This window comes from Neoarius graeffei, chromosome 5, assembly GCF_027579695.1.
Source record: "Neoarius graeffei isolate fNeoGra1 chromosome 5, fNeoGra1.pri, whole genome shotgun sequence".
Lineage (NCBI taxonomy): Eukaryota > Metazoa > Chordata > Actinopteri > Siluriformes > Ariidae > Neoarius > Neoarius graeffei.
In genome coordinates, this window is record NC_083573.1 from 66,172,435 (window position 1) to 66,193,577 (window position 21,143).

The window sequence follows — 21,143 nt, forward strand, 5'->3', positions numbered from 1 at the left end:
GCACCTATCCAGTCTTTTATGGAGCACAGACAAACTTAATTTGACGTAGTGGTGATGGACTGTATATGATGTGTTTATATGAAAATGAGTAAGGGTATTGAGTCATGAGTAATGTTGATCATCTTTGTAGTTTCTCCTTTAAATGGCTTCTTTTCTAAGATTATAACCTATAAAAGAAACTCCGTTGGAGCACGAGATGACATTTAAGGTTGGTCTTACTAATGTTTGCCATTAAAATTAGTATGCAAACAATGGTAAGACAACTTGTTTTTTAATTTTATGATTCCTAATCCACGGTGAATCAAATATGAGCTGACAGCAGCGCAACTGATGAGCCCGAAAGTTTGACCTAAATTGAGTCACCATTGAAAAGAAACTATTTTGTGCTTAATCATACCACTTTTATGTTCTATTTAATGCTGACTCATAAACCAAAAGTCCAAAACAATTTAGCAGCAGCAATGTCATGTTTTACAATGCCAATAATGTCTGTTTCAAAATAATAATAAGCCTTGATACATTGTCCATTTGTCCTACTCCATGAGCCCTCAATTGCCTAATGTTATCTACTGTATATTTGCATTGTCTTTATATTAAAGATAAGAAATGAAGGGGGGAAAGGACTAAAACACTGCAGCATGCTGTTATATGAAATAATCAATGATGGAGTGGTGTGATACAACCATGAAGCTGATTCTTTTCTAGTAACAGCATATCTAGAAGTGTTTTACTCCTGTTATACCACAGAAATTTGCCACTGCTCACTATTTTTTCATTCATTAAAAGGTGAATTTCATTTATAGTTAAAGGGGAACTGAAGTCATTTTTAAACTTGCTTTATTTCTTAATTAACATGTTATTCAATTACGTTTTCAGTTTTATTAACCTTGCGTATGTCTGGCCGCCGTCTCTGAGGGTCATCTTGTGCTTCTGGAAGGAACTGAATATGACTGTGGCTCACAACCAGGCTTTTAATCATCTGAGCAAATTCCAATATGGTATGTTCCTCAGGGTTTTCCAAGTTAACAGGACTGCTGACGTTACTGTTCATCAGGGCCACAAGATCATTCACATACTGAAATGCTCTGGTCTGAGAGCCTGAACCATAAACCGTCAGGGGCTCTCCCTGTAGAGCCTGCACGATGAAGCTACTAACCACCTGCCCATCGTTCATATGCATGTGAGAACCAGACATGTTGAAGATCCATACTACTCGCACCTCCACCCCTTCCTGTTTCATGTACACATGACACACAGTTTCAGCCACACACTTCCCTTCATCATAACATAGATAGATTAGGGATAAAATTAGCTCATGTTTTAAGTCATTCAAATTCTGTAAAGCTGCTTTGTGACAATGTCTATTATTAAAAGTGATATACAAATAAACTTGACTTGACTTAAACCTTATATCATGACTCATATTGGCATATCACTTATCGGCCTTTTCGGTTTTTAGCCATGTTGAATGTAGTTCGTATGGTCCATGGCAGGCATCACTTATCCACGCGATCTTCACAAGACTTGTGCGAGACTTCAAACGTGACGTGTCAGCGCCACCATTTTGAAAACTGTTTACACAGCTGCCAGATCGCCATATCATTCCAATTTAGATTAATTTTGAGATTCACCAGCTTCATCAGTGATGGAGATTATTCCATATGACTTCGAACCAATGTGGAGTAGAGAACAGTTGGAAAGACAACAGGATAAGGACTAGTCCGTCGTGCTTGTATTTACATCATTGCTCGTCTCGTCTTCTTCCGCTTTATCCGGGACCGGGTCGCGGAGGCAGCAGTCTAAGCATGGAAGCCCAAACTTCCCTTTCCCCAGACACCTCGGCCAGCTCCTCGGGAAGAACACCGAGCCGTTCCCAGGCCAGCCGAGAGACATAGTCCCTCCAGCATGTCCTGGGTCTTCCCCGGGGCCTCCCCCCGGAGGGACATACCTGGAACACCTCCCCAGGGAGGCGTCCAGGAGGCATCCAAAAACGATGCCCGAGCCACCTCAGCTGATTCCTCTCGATCTGGAGGAGCAGTGGCTCTACTCCGAGCTCCTCCCGAGTGACTGTGCTTCTCACCCTATCTCTAAGGGAGCACCCAGCCACCCTGCGAAGAAAACTCATTTCGGCCGCTTGTATCCGCGATCTTGTTCTTTCGGTCATTACCCAAAGCTCATGGCCATAGGTGAGAGTCAGAACGTAGATCGACCGGTAAATTGAGAGCTTCGCCTTTTGGCTCAGCTCCTTCTTCACCACGACGGACCGGTAAAGCGACCGCATCACTGCGGAGGCTGCACCAATCCGCCTGTCGATCTCACGCTCCATCCTTCCCTCACTTGTGAACAAGATCCCGAGATACTTAAACTCCTCCACTTGAGGCAGGACTTCTCCACCAACCTGAAGAGGGCAAGCCACCCTTTTCCGGTCGAGAACCATGGCCTCGGACTTGGAGGTGCTGATTCTCATCCCAGCCGCTTCACACTCGACTGCAAACCGCCCCAGTGCATGCTGGAGGTCCTGGTTTGAAGAAGCCAACAGGACAACATCATCCGCAAAAAGCAGAGATGAAATCCTGTGGTTCCCAAACAGGATTCCTTCCGGCCCCTGGCTGCGCCTAGAAATTCTGTCCATAAAAATTATGAACAGAACCAGTGACAAAGGGCAGCCCTGCCGGAGTCCAACATGCACCGGGAACAGGTCTGACTTACTGCCGGCAATGCGAACCAGACTCTTGCTCCGTTCGTACAGGGACCGGACAGCCCTTAGCAAAGAGCCCCGAACCCCATACTCCCGAAGCACCCCCCACAGAATACCACGGGGGACACGGTCGAATGCCTTCTCCAGATCCACAAAGCACATGTGGACTGGTTGGGCAAACTCCCATGAACCCTCGAGCACCCTATGAAGGGTATAGAGCTGGTCCAGTGTTCCGCGACTAGGACGAAAACCGCATTGTTCCTCCTGGATCCGAGGTTCGACTATCGGTCGAATTCTCCTCTCCAGTACCCTGGAGTAAACCTTCCCTGGGAGGCTGAGAAGTGTGATTCCCCTATAATTGGAGCACACTCTCCGGTCCCCTTTCTTAAAAAGAAGGACCACCACCCCAGTCTGCCACTCCATAGGCACTGTCCCTGACCGCCACGCGATGTTGCAGAGGCGTGTCAACCAAGACAGCCCCACAACATCCAGAGACTTGAGATACTCAGGGCGGATCTCATCCATCCCCGGTGCCTTGCCACCGAGGAGCTTGCAAACCACCTCAGTGACTTCGGCTTGGGTAATGGACGAGTCCACCTCTGAGTCATCAGCCTCAGTCTCCTCAATGGAAGACATGACGGTGGGATTGAGGAGATCCTCAAAGTATTCCTTCCACCGCCCGACAATGTCCCCAGTCGAGGTCAACAGCTTCCCCCCCCCCCCCCCGCACTGTAAACAGTGTTGGCAGAGTACTGCTTCCCCCTCCTGAGGCGCCGGACGGTTTGCCAGAATTTCTTCGAGGCCGACCGATAGTCCTTCTCCATGGCCTCCCCGAACTCCTCCCAGTTCCGAGTTTTTGCCTCCGCAACTGCCCGAGCTGCAGCACGCCTGGCCTGCCAATACCCATCAGCTGCCTCAGGAGTCCTGGAGGTCAACATGGCCTGATAGGACTCCTTCAGCTTGACGGCTGAACACCACCGGGTTCGGGGATTGCTGCCACGACAGGCACTGGAGACCTTGCGGCCACACCTCTGAACAGCTGCGTCCACAATGGAGGTAGAGAACATGGTCCACTCAGACTCAATGTCCCCCATCTCCCCCGGAAGCTGGGAAAAGCTCTCCCGGAGGTGGGAGTTAAAGACCTCCCCAACAGAGTGCTCGGCCAGACGTTCCCAGCAGACCCTCACCATACGTTTGGGCCTGCCAGGTCTGTCCAGCTTCCTCCTCCGCCAGCGGATCCAACTCACCACCAGGTGGTGATCAGTTGACAGCTCAGCCCCTCTCTTCACCCGAGTGTCCAAGACATAGGGCTGGAGATCAGATGAAACGACAACAAAGTCTATCATCAACCTCCTACCTAAGGTGTCCTGGTGCCACGTGCACTTATGGACACCCCTATGCTCGAACATGGTGTTTGTTATGGACAAACCGTGACTAGCACAGAAGTCCAATAACAAAACACCACTCTGGTTCAGATCGGGGAGGCCGTTCCTCCCAACCACGCCCCTCCAGGTGTCACTGTCATCGCCCACGTGAGCATTGAAGTCCCCCAGTAGCACAATGGAGTCCCCAGTCTGAGCACCCCTCAGTACCTCTCCCAGGGACTCCAAGAAGGCCGGATACTCTACACTGCTATTCGGCCCGTAGGCACAAACAACAGCAAGAGCCCTCTCCCCAATCCGAAGGTGCAGAGAGGCGACCGTCTCCTTCACTGGGGTAAACTCCAACACGTGGCGGCTGAGCTGGGGAGCTATAAGCAAGCCCACACCAGCCCGCCGCCGCTCACCATGGGCGACTCCAGAGAAGTGGAGAGTCCAGCCCCTCTCGAGGAGCTGGGTTCCAGAGCCCAAGCTGTGCGTGGAGGTGAGCCCGACTATCTCTAGCCGGTATCTCTCAACCTCCCGCACAAGCTCAGGCTCTTTCCCCCATTCCATGTCCCAACAGCTAGCCGCTGTGTCCGGGGATCAGGTCATCGAGGCCCCTGCCTTCGACTGCCACCCAATCCACACTGCACCAGCCCCCTACTGCTACCTCTGTGGGTGGTGAACCCATAGGAGGCCGGGCCCACGTCACCTCTTCGGGCTGAGCCCGGCCGGGCCCCATGGGCAAAGGCCCGGCCACCAAGCGCTCGCATGCGAGCCCCAACCCTGGGCTTGGCTCCAGGGTGGGGCCCCGGCTGTGCCATACCGGGCAACGTCTCGGTCCTTGGTTGTTGCTCCATTAGGGGTTTTGGTGAACTGCTCTTGGTCTGGCCTGTCACCTAGGACCTGTCTGCCTTGGGAAACCCTTACAGGGGCATAATGCCCCCGACAACATAGCTCCTAGGATCATTCAAGCACACAAACCCCTCCACCACAATAAGGTGGCAGTTCTAGGAGGGGTACGTCATTGCTGTCACACAATTAAAACATGCCAGATCAGGCGGCTGGTGGGTTTTAAAAATAATAAATACATGCATGTATTTTTGTGATAAATACATACATTGTTTTATTTTTAATAATATATTTTATTATAAATACATTGTTTTATTTTATTTCTTTTTCTATTTTTTTCTGTGTGTTTGTGTAGTTTGATGTTTGTTGGAGTGTGTTGTCTGCCGGTTGTGGTGTAGCTCCGGACCTAGTTTTGGGCGTCGGTTCCCTCCAGGCCTTGGTTCGCCGCGGGTGATGCCTGCGCTCCCAGCTATGGACTGCAGTGAGCTCGTTGCTCATTTTACATCATGGTTGTCCAGCGCTCTGCGCTTTAACGCTTGGCGTGATGTTCCAAGCGATGTTGCTTGGTGGTGTCGCGGCGGCTGTCCAGGCATTTGGGACATACCAGCGCTCTGCGTGGCGGAGCTTCTCTGCTCGCTTTGTGAATCCATGGCGTGGTGTTCGAGCGATGTTGCTGACGGCGTCACGGCGGCGGTGCTGGAGATGTGGGACTTGTTTTCGTGCGCCTTTTGGTGGGACTGTGGCTGCTACACCACGGGAATTACATCCTGACCCCTACTTGGTGGACTTTTTTTATTTATTTATTTTTTCTTTCCTTGTCTATAATTGTAACGCATCCTTGGGTTTTTTGAAAGGCGCTATATAAATTTAACTTATTATTATATTATACTGAGCGCATTTCCCACATAATCCTCACTAAGGTTTCGGACAGCACTATAAAATGGCGTCCACACTATATAGTGAGTAGGGAGCGATTTCGGACACAGAAAACTTCCGGCTTGATTACGTCAGCATTCGAAGGAGGGCGCACGCGTCTTTTGACAATGTTGGCAGAGGTTGGTCACTTTGATTTCCACTGTACGTTTTACTTCTGTCCTATGATGTCTCGCACAGGTCGCAGCGAATCTCGTTTACGGCCGTTGCTTTGACATATGGACTGATATAGAGCATATTTCAAACACTCATAACTTGCTATAGCAGTGACAGAATAGCTGTCAGAAATGCATTCCTATATTTTATAAAATGAGAAATAGAATTTTGATGATAAATTTGCCTTCAGTTCCCCTTTAAGTTTAATGTTATGGAACATCTGTGAGACAAGGTAGTTCCTGTTTTCACTTATGTTATAGCAGGTAAAAACAGTCTGTTCCCTCACCAGCCTCATTTTTTTCTCTCTATTTTGAAATTTAACGAGACAGCTAGCAAAAACTGCAGCTATCGAGAAACCTCATGGCCTTCCATCCAAAAACTTAATGTTACAGATTTACCTCTGAGTGTTATAAAATGCTGGCACTGGAAACACCTTCCAAAAATGCCAAATGTCATCTCTTCACAGAAATCTTCAACTTCTCAACAATTACACACTTTTAAAAAATGTTTATGTGCAGCACATACGATGTTACTATAAAAATGATAATGTATTAGAGTAAGTGCTGTTATAGAAAATTAACACCTTTTGACCTGCATTTAACAGCTCTGTGGTATAGCCTTAAATACATATCAATCATTACTCTCAAGCATTTGTCCAACAGTAATACACAAGTAACAAGATCTTAGAAAGGACGTGTTAAAACTGACACAAACTATATTAAATTCTTATACATCACTTGTGTGACTTTTGGGACAACGTTTGTGTTAATTTTGACACATTCTCTGTGTAAATGATTTTAACACAGTGTATGAGTCAAGATGGTTAGCACGAAGATGTGTAATAACACATTATGTGCTGTCCTTGGCTACACACATTGTGTTAATAAACATGCTTAAAACCCGACACAAAAAAGTGTTACTTGACACAAAATTAGTTCATGACAATAATACATGATTTATGACTTCAACACATTTATTATAAAGAAGTATTAACAATACGATTCACAGAAATCAAACTGCAGAGTATAACACCACAAATCCATAGAACAGAATTTCTTAGGATTTCAGTAATAATAAAGGAAAAATCCAACACAGGACAAAACAGTTGTTTTTCTAATTTCATTAAGCAACATGACACATAACCACATCTTCTACATTTCACTTATTTCAAAACTTTGTATCTTGATGTCGATCTGATCATCCAAGGAATCACTGGCTGAGGATCATCTTCAGATCAGTCCATTTTCTGCATAATAAATGAATAAAACGTTAACGTTTAGACAGATAATGCAGCAGCAACTTTTGCACAATAGTTTTACACAAAGCATTAGCTGATATCACAGGTCAGTTCCTTTTTCCCCCCCCAACATAAACTCTACACACTTCATGTTGGGTAACATGAGGCTGCAGCTACACATTCACAGCCCAACATTCTTACAGATCTGAACTATAGTTTCTTAAATGTATTTGTATTAAAAGAATTGTTGTCATGGGAAATAATTGGATTAAGCTAGCCATGGCTATATGAGGTACATCTTAGTTAGCTATACAACAAAGTTAGTTAGCAAGAAGAAAAGAAATTATTCCCAGCTCATGAAGCTGAATAATTAGTAGAGCTGAGAGCTCTAACAAGGTTCTTTAATAATACAAACAGTACAAAACAAGCACTTATAAAAATGTCACACAGTCACAAAATATCTCAAGTTAAATTTCCATCTTGTAGGCTGAGCAAGAATACTTAAAAAGTCCCCCTGCTAATTAACAGCCATGTAAATTAGCTGCCTGCAACATTTGGACATGAAAGTTAGTAAATTTCTCAAAATGTCTAAAGTTAATACAGAGTAAAATATACAGTCGAACAGTTCTGTTAGAAACCAAACTAAACCAGTGTTAAAAATAACAGCAGCAGAAAATGTTGTTTTTGCATGTAAATCTACATTAAGAAACTATTTCAAGTACAACTTACCTCAAGTATTTTGCTCTAGCTGTCACTGATGAGAATTCTCTCCCCATCAAAATGGTGGTTTCAATGTTATACAAGTTCCATGATGCTTATTGCACATTCTGGTCAAAGTCACTGGAAGTTTGCAGTACCTGGTGACACCGTGCATGAAAGACACACTTGCCAACCAGAACCAGTTAACTACTACTGTAACTACAACATAAACCAGCCTTAATCTGCTTCAACAGCACATCGAATATAGTTCATTATTCAAGCTGAAGATAAGGAGAGGGTGGCACGCTAGTGTAGTGGTTCGCGCTGTCGCCTCACAGCAAGAAGGTCCGGGTTCGAGCCCCGTGGCCGGTGAGGGCCTTTCTGTGCGGAGTTTGCATGTTCTCCCCGTGTCCGCGTGGGTTTCCTCCGGGTGCTCCGGTTTCCCCCACAGTCCAAAGACATGCAGGTTAGGTTAACTGGTGACTCTAAATTGACCGTAGGTGTGAATGTGAATGGTTGTCTGTGTCTATGTGTCAGCCCTGTGATGACCTGGCGACTTGTCCAGGGTGTACCCCGCCTTTCGCCCGTAGTCAGCTGGGATAGGCTCCAGCTTGCCTGCGACCCTGTAGAACAGGATAAAGCGGCTAGAGATAATGAGATGAGAAGATAAGGAGAGCTAGTGTTAATGTAACACTACTTGAGTAGCCCCATTATTTAATTCCCCACTGAAATCCCTCACCTGAGTTACTGTCATCCCACCAATTACCAGGGGGTTGTAAACAGGGGTCTTCAATCTTATCCGCAAAGAGCCGGTGTATTATACTGCGAGTAGTAAGTAAGTACTGACGAGCTTCTAAATGGCTAGCGTTAGCAGTGTTGTTTACATCGTCTCTGAGAAACGGAGAGGATGTTCAGAGGCCTTCCATGATCACTGAGCTGTTTTGTTTTTTCGCGAATCACATAGTGAAGTGGGAATAATATAAAATATATTTTATGGACAAAAGTATACAATAAAATGAAAACAAAATGGCAGGTCAATGTCATTATGTCATTAGCCAGACTATGTCCTGGGTTCTGTTCAGCTAAATCAAGTCACTCATGCATTTCATAAAAAGCTGACGCTGAGTTTGTGTAGAGCAGATCAAGGTGAACATATTGTGTTGAATGTTGTGAACTAATTCACAGGTTGTGTTAATTTTAAAACCACATATACCTATGTGTAAAAAACAGCTGAATTCTTCCAATACAATTTTATCTAATATTAACACAAAATTTATAAAATTTTAATAAAAACCTTAAATCTCTCTCTGTCTCCTGCCCCGCAGTCTCCCACACTCTTGCATGCCTCCTCACTCCACCCCATCTCTCACTCTTCCTTTCCCTCAGCACACCTCCTTCACTTCCTTCGGTTCTACTGGTAGGGAGCTGGGGCCGGATTGAAGTTCAGACGTTTTTATGATTTAATGCCCAGGCTAGGTGGGGGTAATGAAGAAGGCTCCATGCTGTCTACTCCTTATGAGTTGAAATCAGGTAAGGAAATAAAGAACTGTCAGAATCTTTAAAAGGATATTACCTTTATAATAAGGAAGCAGGGAAGCAATTATGGTCAGACAAATGTCAGTGTGATATCAGACTCTTTATTGTTGTCCATCATTCATGGGTAATATCCTCATACAAACTCAAACAATATCTATACAGTTTAAATGCGGTGAACTCTTCATGACTCTGCTCCAAATGACATGACTTCCTTATATTTTCTCATATTACACCCTCAGAGTACATATCCTAAGGAACTTACTTTTTTTTTTCTTCTTTGACGATCCCACCTTACTTTAAGTTGTGTTTCATCCACTTGATGATAATCCACTTCACGGCGCATGTGTCAGATGGAAAGAATGCTAATCTGGAAGAGGTGCAGAGTTTGGGCTTTTTGGCAGCCAGTTTCCACTGCACACTAGTTTCCATGTGGTGCCGCTCCAGAGGCCTGGAGGAGCCTGTTTAGGGAACAAAGGTGTTGACAGGGTCCAGATTGCTTTTTTAAAGGGTCAGACTCTACTGGACAACTGACCCTCAACCTAAAACTACACAGCTGGAGCAAGAGAAGTGGCAGACTACATCCAGGAAATGTCAATTAAAATCCAAAAGTGTATTGAATGAGTGTAGACCATATGAATCAGGAAGTCACTCATGCCATATGATCTCCATCGCCAGATCTTCACTCTTGAGTTGAGGTTTATAACCCAAACCATTGTTCATTTAAGTCATACTGTATGTCAGCCTGCAAACTGTGTATTGAGGTTCTTACTGATTTGATAAACTTGGGAGTCAGTGAAGTAACACGAGCTTTCTCTGATAAATTGGCTATTAAGGTTAAGAGTAAAACATGAGGGGTATGCTGTTAAAGGAAAACCATCAATATGAGTTCGAGTGATGCGGCCTGAAGCAAAGTAAAAGACTGTTACTACCCCAAAGTTGATTATTTTCCTAAAACAGCATGCCCCACTGTGCTGTTAGAGAAAATTACTCAAGACGTTCTGACCAATCAGAATAAAGAATTCACCAGAATTGTGATATATATTCACCGGCCACTTTATTAGGTACACCCATATGCCTGCCGTTTTCTACAGTTCTCTAATCAGCCGAACCCTTGACAACAGCATAATGCATAAAATCATGCAGATGCAAATCAAGAGCTTCAGTTAATGTTCACTTCAAACATCAGAATGGGACAAATTATGATCTCTGTGACTTTCACTGTGGCATGGGTGTTGGTGCCAGGTGGACTGGTTTGTGTATTTCAGAAACTGCTGATCTCCTGGGGTTTTCACACACAACAGTCTCTAGAATTTATACAGTGCGAAAAACAAACCAAAAAAAATTGCATGAGCGACAGTTCTGTGGGTGGAAACGCCTTGTTGACAAGAGAGGTCAGAGGAAAATAGTCAGATTGGTTCAAGTTGCCAGAAGGATATACTGTAGTAACTCATATAATCACACTTTACAACTGTGGTGAGCAGAAGAGCATCTCAGCATGCAACAGCAGAAGACCACACTGGGTTCCACTCCTGCAGCCAAGAACAGGAATCTTAGAATCAAGAACAAGTTCCTGTTAAAGTGACCAGTGAGTGTAATTAAGCAATATCACAAGAGAAGGAGAACTGCTGTACTGAATTTCAGCATGGCTGTGATGTGGTTGTAGGTACGAGGCCACAGGCTAAGTGCCATAGCTAATGATGCCACAGTCTTCAATACAGTCTTCTTGCCTGTCTGTGCCTTTTAGGTCTTGGGGGAATTTGGGGTTAGTCCTTTCATCTTGGCTCTTACCATTAACACATTGTCCTATGTGTGACTTATGTGTGTGCTTATGTTTATGTGCCTATGTGTGTTATGTTATCACCTGTAATGACTCACCTCCCCATTGACTTAATGCACATCCTTAGTTTCTATCATATTTCCCTTATTTCCTCATTTCCCCTTCTTCCTTAATTTTGATTGCTGACAAAGCATTCTGAGAGACGACTCGGCCACCCCTGAGTTCAAAGAGTACTATGCTTTTTATTTTTAACTTCTTTTTGCTAATGGTCTTGTGGCGCTTCTCCTCAGAATTGTATATGGCGAGATGCTGCAGTGTCTGTTATGGTTGACAAAGGCACAATGAACACTTATTACACCCAAGTGTTTCAGGCAGTTGAGAACCACCATAGTTGGACCTCCATGCTGGCTGGCCTGCACAGTTAAACTCTGTGAGTTTCTGCCCCAGGGCTATTTATGCTGTGGGAGGTTGTTAAGAGAAATGTTTTGCTTAGTTCGTCAGAATTGTCCTAATTCATTTTATTTTTTCCTGTTTCTTATGGATGGGCTTTCTGACCATTAACCCAACACTAACAAGCCTCTACAATCGGTTTGCTAAATAATTTATTTAGTAGTACCCACATAAACGTAAATAGTAACCACTGTCTGTAGCGTTTATAAATACAGTCCTAAATGATCATTTGAGATTTTAAAAAAATAAAAAGTGAACAGGAAAAAGAAATCTACAAGGGACATTTTTGGAGCCCAGCATATTCATTCAGCAGTAACTCAAATGTACAGTACCAGTCAAAAGTTTGGACACACCTTCTAATTCAGTGGATTTTCTTTATTTTTATTAATTAAAAGACAGTTCATGTCTTAAAGTAATGATGGATGTCATTTCTCTTTACTTAGCTGAACGGTTCTTGACATAATATGGATTACTAGTTGTGGAAGAGGGTTATTTACTGTATTTTTATTATTATCATTTACTGTTTGATCTCAAACACATTAAGAAGGCAAGAAATTGTACTAATTAACTTTTGACGAGGCATACCTGTTAATTGAAAAGCAGTCCAGGTGACTACCTCATGACGCTGGTTAAGATAATGCCAATAGTGTGCAAAGTGTCATTAAGGTAACCGGTGACTATATTAAATAATTTTTGTTTTTTTGTGCTTTTTTTTTGTTTACAACATACTTCCATATACTGTATGTTATTTCACAATTTGATGTCTTCGGTATTGTCCGACACCTTTGAATGAGTAGGTGTGTCCAAACTTTTGACTCATACTGTATTTCTGTGCCATACTAGAATTAATGAAGAGAATTATTAAACTGCTGAAAACCTCACACTGAGATAAATGTAGACTTGCTTAACATGATGATATCACTCTCCAATTTACTCATGTCTCGTTTCATACAATTCTTTCTTACGAGTCATACTGCATATATTTCGTATGTGGTAATGTCATTGCACTATGACTCATTTGTGTGTCTGCCTCTCTCCTTCTCTCTTTTGCGCTCTCACTCTCCCTTTTTTGTGTTTATGTGAATTTTATCTGGAAAGCGCTATGACTTGCCAAGAGAACACTCATCCTTCTTTGAGACAGTCAACACATGGTATAAAATTTTGGAATTAAGATGTTGAATACCTTACAACAGATCAGACTTTGGTTTTGAGATGATGATGTCACTATGGCCCTGTTGTCTAGAAAGATTAGTCATACTGTCTTTTAGACCCAGTGATATCATCACTGTTTTGTAAATCACTTGCTGTATCTGCACTTTCAGATATTAGGCGAGTGTAAAAGAAGGAATGCGTTATTTTGAGGTAATCCTTGGAAGTGTGTGATTGTTATCATGGGACCGCAGGACATGGTGCGTGTTTGTATACTCTGTCTGATTTTGTAAAAATGTATAACTGTGAGATCTTGTGCACAAGTGTATGCATGTGTAATCTGTTGGATCACCTATACAAAGTCAGGCCCAGGCACACAGTGCTCCTGATAGGTTTTCCTGTGATTAGAAAAGCAGTTGCAGGCGTCCGCCAGCGGAAAGAGATGGTGTTGACTCAGGGCCCTGTGGGGACACTCTTGTTTTTGTGTGGTGTTCAGGGGCTGGGCAGCTGGAGTGACAGAAATTCACTCAGGCTTTTTTTTTCACTGTCCACTGCTTTATTTGGGCTGTGTAGGGCCATCACTGCCAGAGCAAACCTCTCACTTCAGCGTGCAAGGCCTAGCTCAAGGATAAACAGTCTTTTCTCCAATCACAATATGTGCTGCCTGGTGTTGCTTATTTTGAATTGAGATCACGTTCAAATTTCACACCATTTAACATTTCAAAGCGTGATCAAATCATCGAGTGCATTTATTTCCTTTTATTTATTCTTTTTTTCCTTCCCAGCTTCAAGATGTTCTCTCTCATCTTTGAAATCTTTCTCATTTTTTGGATGAGAAAAAGTAATTTGTCTGAACTTTTCATTAAACAGGGCCCTCTTCAGTAATTTGATTAGTTTTTTTTTTTTTTAAATCTTTGATATCAGTTAGACATTAACAGTCCCCAAAAGTTTACACAAGTGCCTTGAGTAGGTTCCATCTTTAACAGTGGGCCCACATCCAACATACATATTATTCTAACATCCATGCTGCCATGAGACAGTGCCTGCACTGTGTTCAGAGATGCCATCCATGGCTCTCCCCATTTAAGGTCTGTGGTAAGTCTGAGCAGTCTCACACCCCATGCATAACTTGCAGCAATTTGTGGACAATGTCCTGTTTTTAGCAGTCCTTTGTTTTAGTGTGAGCATCTTCATATGTATGTTTTCCCCCAGAACGATAGAATAGATGGATGGATTTTATCCATTCACTGTTAAAATGTACATCCAATAAACAGACACATCACATATCGCATACACAATGTGGGAAAGATTACCTCTCATGAAGTGATGTTACTACCTGATACAACAGAAGAGAGCGCATCTCTAGCATACATTAGAAGGTCTGATTCCACACAAAAAGCATCTAAAAATGTCTTTATTGTGGACATCATGTTTGTGTTGTCAACCCAGTCCATGGAGTATTGATATAGGGAGCCATTGTCTGAGGTGAAAAAATAATTCAGTAATTGTACTTCTTTACTGTACTTAAGTACTATTTTGGAAGATTAGTACTTTATTTGTACCCAAGTATTATTGAGCCTTAAATTTACAAGAGGAAAACATACTTTTTTTACTCGTTAGATTTTCATTTTGACCTTCACTAACTTATTAAAAAATCTCAAATCCATGAGATAGTTTCCTTGTCCAGTTCTTGTGTTCATCTCATCTCATTATCTCTAGCCGCTTTATCCTTCTACAGGGTCGCAGGCAAGCTGGAGCCTATCCCAGCTGACTATGGGCAAAAGGCGGGGTACACCCTGGACAAGTCGCCAGGTCATCACAGGGCTGACACATAGACACAGACAACCATTCACACTCACACCTACGGTCAATTTAGAGTCACCAGTTAACCTAACCTGCATGTCTTTGGACTGTGGGGGAAACCGGAGCACCCGGAGGAAACCCACGCGGACACGGGGAGAACATGCAAACTCCACACAGAAAGGCCCTCGCCAGCCCCGGGGCTCGAACCCAGGACCTTCTTGCTGTGAGGCGACAGCGCTAACCACTACACCACCGTGCCGCCCAGTTCTTGTGTTCTTGCTTATTAAAGTTTTTTAAAGACATCCAATAATTCAAATCAATGTCAAATAGAAATGCACACAACTGTGCTAACTGCACTTTCAGAAAATAAAGTACATTAATGTACCTTTTGGGTACAACAGCCTGTCACTGGAGCAGTACCCTCTAAGGTACTTATTTGTACCCTTTATATATTGCTTGGGAACATATATGTCCCTTTTGACCTTAAAAAGGTACACACATACCCCTTTTCCACCAAATCAGTTCCAGGGCTGGTTCGGGGCCAGTGCTGGTGCTGGTTCACAACTCGTTCAATTTGCGAGCCAGCTGAGAACCAGTTTGCTTTTCCATAGCTCGCGGTGCTAAGCGGAGCCACGTCATTACGTCGCTGTATACGTCAGTTACGTCGCTGTATACGTCGTTACGTCGCTGTATACGTCATTACGTCGCTGTATACATCAGTTACGTCGCTACGTTTGCATAAACCTTGGCGCGAATATCGAAGCAAAAACAACGCGGAAGCAGCAGCAGCAACAACAATAATAATGGATGACTTCGCGTTTGTACAGCTGCTGCCTCTCGTCGCTTAAAAATGGCGATCTTTCACAGTCTTGTTATTGTTGTTGGTCTAACAACTCCGCCCCCCGCTGACGTAAGCGGTTCTTTCCTCTGGCCCAGCAGAGAGTTGGTGCTAGCCTGGAACCGGTTTTTCTGGCCCCAGACTAGTTTTTTGTCAGTGGAAACAGAAAACCCGGTTCCAAACTAAGCACTGGCCCCGAACCAGCCCTGGAACTGCTTTGGTGGAAAAGGGGCAACAGTTACCTCAAGGACCAATAATGAGTCCTAGGGGGTACATTAGCTGCAATGACCTGGCGACTTGTCCAGGGTGTACCCCGCATCTTGCCCACAGTCAGATGGGATAGGCTCCAGCTTGCCTGCGACCCTGTAGAACAGGATAAGCAGCTACAGATAATGGATAGATGGATGGGTACATTAGTGTAGACTGTACCTTGGGGGACAGAAATGGACTCCTAATGTACCCCTATTTCTGACAGTATGGCCTTTGAGCTACAGTAGTGCAGTGATTAGCACTGTTGCCTCACAGCAAGAAGATTTTGGGTTCGAACCTTGCAGCTGATTGGGGTCTTTCTGCATGGTGTTTGCATATTCTCCCAGTGCCTGTGTGGGTTTCCTCTGGGTGCTCCAGTTTCCTCCTACAGTCCAAATACATGCAGATTAAGTTAACTGGCTGTAGTAAATTGCCCAGAGTTGTGAATGAGTGTGAATGGTTGTTTGTCTCTGTGTTAGCCCCACAATAGATTGGTGACCTGTCCAGGGTGTTACCTGCCCCTCACCCGAAGGCAGCTGGAATTGGCTCCAGCTTCATCCGTGACTCTGGTGGATAATGGATGGATGGATGGATGGATGTTGAGCTGCAGATCAAGCTCCACAAAACAAGTATTCTACCCATCTTCTTATTATGGATAATGCACCCTTCAAAGGGGAACTCATCAGAGAACATCTGTAGGTGAGAAAAACTGGTGTTGCATTAATTTTCCTTGTGCTGTCACATTGGCAACAGGCTGAGACAGTCAACCCAAACTTTTCTGTCCCCAGCCCCAGATTCCAGCTTCATTCTCTGGAGGAACCTTATTCTTTCAGTCACTGCCCAGAGCTCATGGCCATAGGTGAAGATAGGAACATGGATTGAATGTTAAACAGAGAGGTTTGTCCACAGTCAGAGTTTCTGCTTCACCACCACAGACCTGTACAACAACTGTAACACTGCTTCTACTGGATTTAATCTACATTTTGACCATTACTCTACATACAATAACCCATAGGCGAAAAGCAAAAAGTGTTTTTTTTTTAATCTTTGCAAATTATTATGAAATCTCTCATTCAGATGTGTATTAATAACCTTTATTCAGTACTTAATAGAAGCCTCTTTGACAGCAATTACAGCTTTGAGTCTCTTTGGCTAAGTCTCTACAAGCTTTGCACACCTTATTTGGGCAGTTTCTCCCATTCTTCCTGGCAGATCCTTTCAAATTTGTTCAGATTGAATGGTGAGCATCTGTGAACTGCCATCTTTAGGTCTCCATAGATGTTATGTAGGGTTTAAGTCTGAGTCTGGGCCACTCTAGCATTGTCTTGGCTGTAGGCGTCAGATTGTTGTACTGAAAGGTGGACCTTCATTCCAGTCCAAAGTTGTATACACCCTGGAACAGGTTTTCTTCAAGGACCTCTCTGTATTTGGCTGCATTAAAACTTCCCTGATTCTGACTGTCCCTCCTGCTGAGAACCACCTCCATAGCATGATGCTGGCACCACCAGCATGATGCTGAGGTCTTTGGAAAAGTCCTTGGATGGCTTGGTTTTTGATCTGACATGCACTGTGATTTGTGGGACCTTATACAAGCATCATCAAGACTGCTCCCCTCAAATCTGCCTCTGGGCAAGTCATTACTGACCGCAGCAAACAGATGGAGAGGTGGGCAGAGCATTACCAGGAGCTCTGCTCCAGGGAGAACACTGTCACACGTATGGCCATTGAAGAGACCACCCCACTGTCCATCATGGAGGAGCTGGACACCCCACCCACCATCGAGGAGCTCAGCAAGGCCATCGACTCGCTAGCCTGTGGTAAAGCTTCAGGTAGCGATGGCATCCTGCCTGAAGTCATCAAAGCCAGCAAGGAAAGCTCCCTCTTGGGCCACCTACACGAACTTCTGCTATAGTGCTGGGAGGAAGGGACAGTACCCCAGGACAGGCATGATGCCAAGATCATCATGCTGTACAAGAACAAAGGGGACCGCAGCGATTGCAACAACTATCGTGGTATCTCGCTCCTCAGCATCGTCGGCAAAGCCTTTGCCCGCATTATCCTCAACAGACTGCAGCTCCTCGCCAAGCGGGTGTACCCAGAGGCACAGTGTGGCTTTAGAGTGGCCAGATTGACCATCGACATGGTTTTTTCCTTGAGACAGCTACAGGAGAAGTGCCGTGAGCAGAGATGACCCTTGCTCATTGCCTTCATCGACCTGACCAAGGCGTTTGACTTGGTCAGCAGAGAAGGACTCTTCACCCTCCTACACCGGATTGGATGTCCCCCCCCAAGCTCCTGAGGATGATCACGTCCTTCCATGACAACATGAACGGCACTGTTCAGTACGACGGATCATCCTCGGACCCCTTCCCAATCAAGAGCGGTGTCAAGCAGGGGTGCGTCCTCACTCCAACTCTCTTTGGTGTGTTCTTCTCCCTGCTGTTGCACAACGCCTTCCGACAGTCCGAAGACGGCATCTTCCTCCACACCAGGAGTGACGGGGGCCTCTTCAACCTGGCACGCCTCCGAGCAAAGACGAAGGTGCGGAAGGTCCTCATCAGAGAGATGCTCTTCGCAGACGATGCCGCCCTCACTGCCCACACCGAGGAAGCGCTACAGCGACTCATCACCTGCTTCGCAGACACCTGCAATGAGTTTGGGCTCACTATAAGCCTGAAGAAGACCAACATCATGGGCCAGGACGTCAGCAGAGCTCCCCACATCACCATCAGCAACCATACCCTCGAAGTGGTGGATAGGTTCACCTATCTGGGCTCCACCATCTCCAGCAACCTCTCTCTCAATACCGAGCTGAGCGTGCGGCTCGGCAAAGCAGTAACAGCAATGGCCCGTCTTGCAAATAGAGTCTGGGACAACACCATGCTCACGACCAACACCAAAATGAGAGTGTATCAGGCCTGTGTGCTGAGCACTCTCCTTTATGGAAGCGAAGCATGGACCCTCTACTCCCGCCAAGAATGCAGACTGAACGCCTTCCACATATGCTGTCTCAGAAGACTTCTGGGCATCACCTGGCAGGACCATGTCACCAACACCGATGTCCTGGCCAAGGCAGGGATGCCCAGCATGTTTGCCATGCTGACCCAGAGACGCCTGCGCTGGCTAGGCCACGTCAGCCGCATGGATGACAGCCACATCCCAAAGGACGTGCTGTATGGTGAGCTGGCCACAGGCTCCAGACCCACAGGATGACCCGCACTACGCTACAAGGACATGTGCAAGCATGACCTGAGGGCAGGCGGCTTCAACACCGCAGACCTGGAGACGGCGGCCTCAGACCGCGACAGCTGGCAGTCCACCACCAAGGCCGTCATTGGGGAAGCCGAGGAAAGGAGAGAGACCCGATGGGGGGAGAGGAGGCTCCGATGACAGTGGAGACTGTAGACAGCATCAACAGACACCCAACCAAGCAACTTCACCTGCAACAACTGTAGCAGACCATGCGGCTCACGCATCGGCCTATACAGTCATACTAGGCACTGCAACTCGACAACTGATGGATGACCTCTGGCGCAGATCACCATGATCTTTTGAGATCGAAGGAGCCAACCAACCATCCACACAGGTATGTGCCTTTCTGAATCATGTCCAATCAATTGTATTTGCCCCAGGTGGATTCCAGTCATGTTCTGCATACATCTAGAAGATAATCAGAGCAAATAGGATGCACCAGAGCTCAGTTTGAAATACCTGAGACAAGGGTCTGAATACTAAATATCTAAATTAGATATTTCAGGCTATATTTCAGTTTTGATTTTAATACATTTGCTAAAAATAAAAAAGTGTTTTTGCTTTAGTATTAAGAATGTTGTATGTAGATTATTGAATCTATAATACAATAAAGTGTGCAAAAACTGAAGGGGTCTAAGAATGATACTAAACTTGAACTCTCACATTTAGTCTGCCTTAAAATTTTCCTTACAGTGCCTTGCAGAAGTATTCATCCCCCTTGGTGTTTGTCCTGTTTTGTTGCATTACAAGCTGGAATTAAAATGGATTTTTTTGGGGGGGTAAGCACCATTTGATTTACACAACATGCCTACAACTTTAAAGGTGCACAATGGTTTTTTTTTTTTAATTGTGACACAAACAATAATTAAGATGAAAAAACAGAAATGTGGAGTGTGCATAAGTATTCCCCCCCTCCCCCCAAAGTCAATACTTTATAGAGCCACCTTTTGCTTCAATTACAGCTGCAAGTCTCTTGGGGTATGTGCCTATTAGCTTAGCACATCTAGCCACTGGGATTTTTGCCCATTCCTCAAGGCAAAACTGCTCCAACTCCTTCAAGTTAGATGGGTTGCATTTGGTGTACAGCAATCTTCAAGTTATGCCACAGATTCTCAATTGGATTGAGGTCTGGGCTTTGATGAGGCCATTCCAAGACATTTAAATGTTTCCCTTTAAACCACTCCAGTGTAGCTTTAGCAGTATGTTTAGGGTCATTGTCCTGCTCGAACGTGAACCTTTATCCCAGTCTCAAACCTCTGGCTGACTCAAACAGGTTTTCCTCCAGAATTGCCCTGTATTTAGTGCCATCCAGCTTTTCTTCAGTCCTGACCAGTTTTCCTGTCCCTGTAGATGAAAATCATCCCCACAGCATGATGCTGCCACCACCATGCTTCATTGTAGGGATGGTGTTCTCAGGGTGTTGGGTTTGCACCACACATGGCATTTCCCATGATGGCCAAAAAGTTCCATTTTTGTCTCATTTGACCAGAGAATCTTCTTCCATGTGTTTGGGGAGTCTGCCACATGCTGTTGGGCAAACTCCAAACGTGATTTTTTTAAAGGACCCATGGCATGGTGGTTTGTTGATGCTTTAAATGGGCTTGTGGAGGCTTCCGGATGTTATATCCGCAGCCTTTCTCGAAATGAACCCTCGGCACGTAGATATAGCCTCCTGGGAGAAAGCCCCATTGCAGCGCTTTTCCCAGTGCATCGTTTTGCTAATGAGAATCATGGAGGCGGGGAAGGGTAGAGGGTGGGGGCGGGTCTTATCATTAATATTCATGACATGTAAACGTGTTACCTCTGATTGGCTATCAGCACTGTGACGCTACCTCCAGTGGGTCAGAACAAGCAGATGTGGGTGTCTTACTATGGCGAGAGAGAAGGAAGAAACCGCGAAGGGAAAAATACCGCGCGCTGACGTCATTAAGGTGCGACGCGAGGAAATAAAATAAATTCAACAAATGTTTGGGTTTTTACTGAACAAACAAACAAATAAAATGAATGAGTGACTTAAAAAAAAGAATGTGGGTGTCTTTGTAAAAACTGTTTTGATTGGCTATTATAACAGAGCATGCTGCATGCTTTTTGGTTTTGTAGCGCAGAGTACCTGGCTAACTGCAGGAAGCGGTTAGCTGCACAGCTAATGTAGC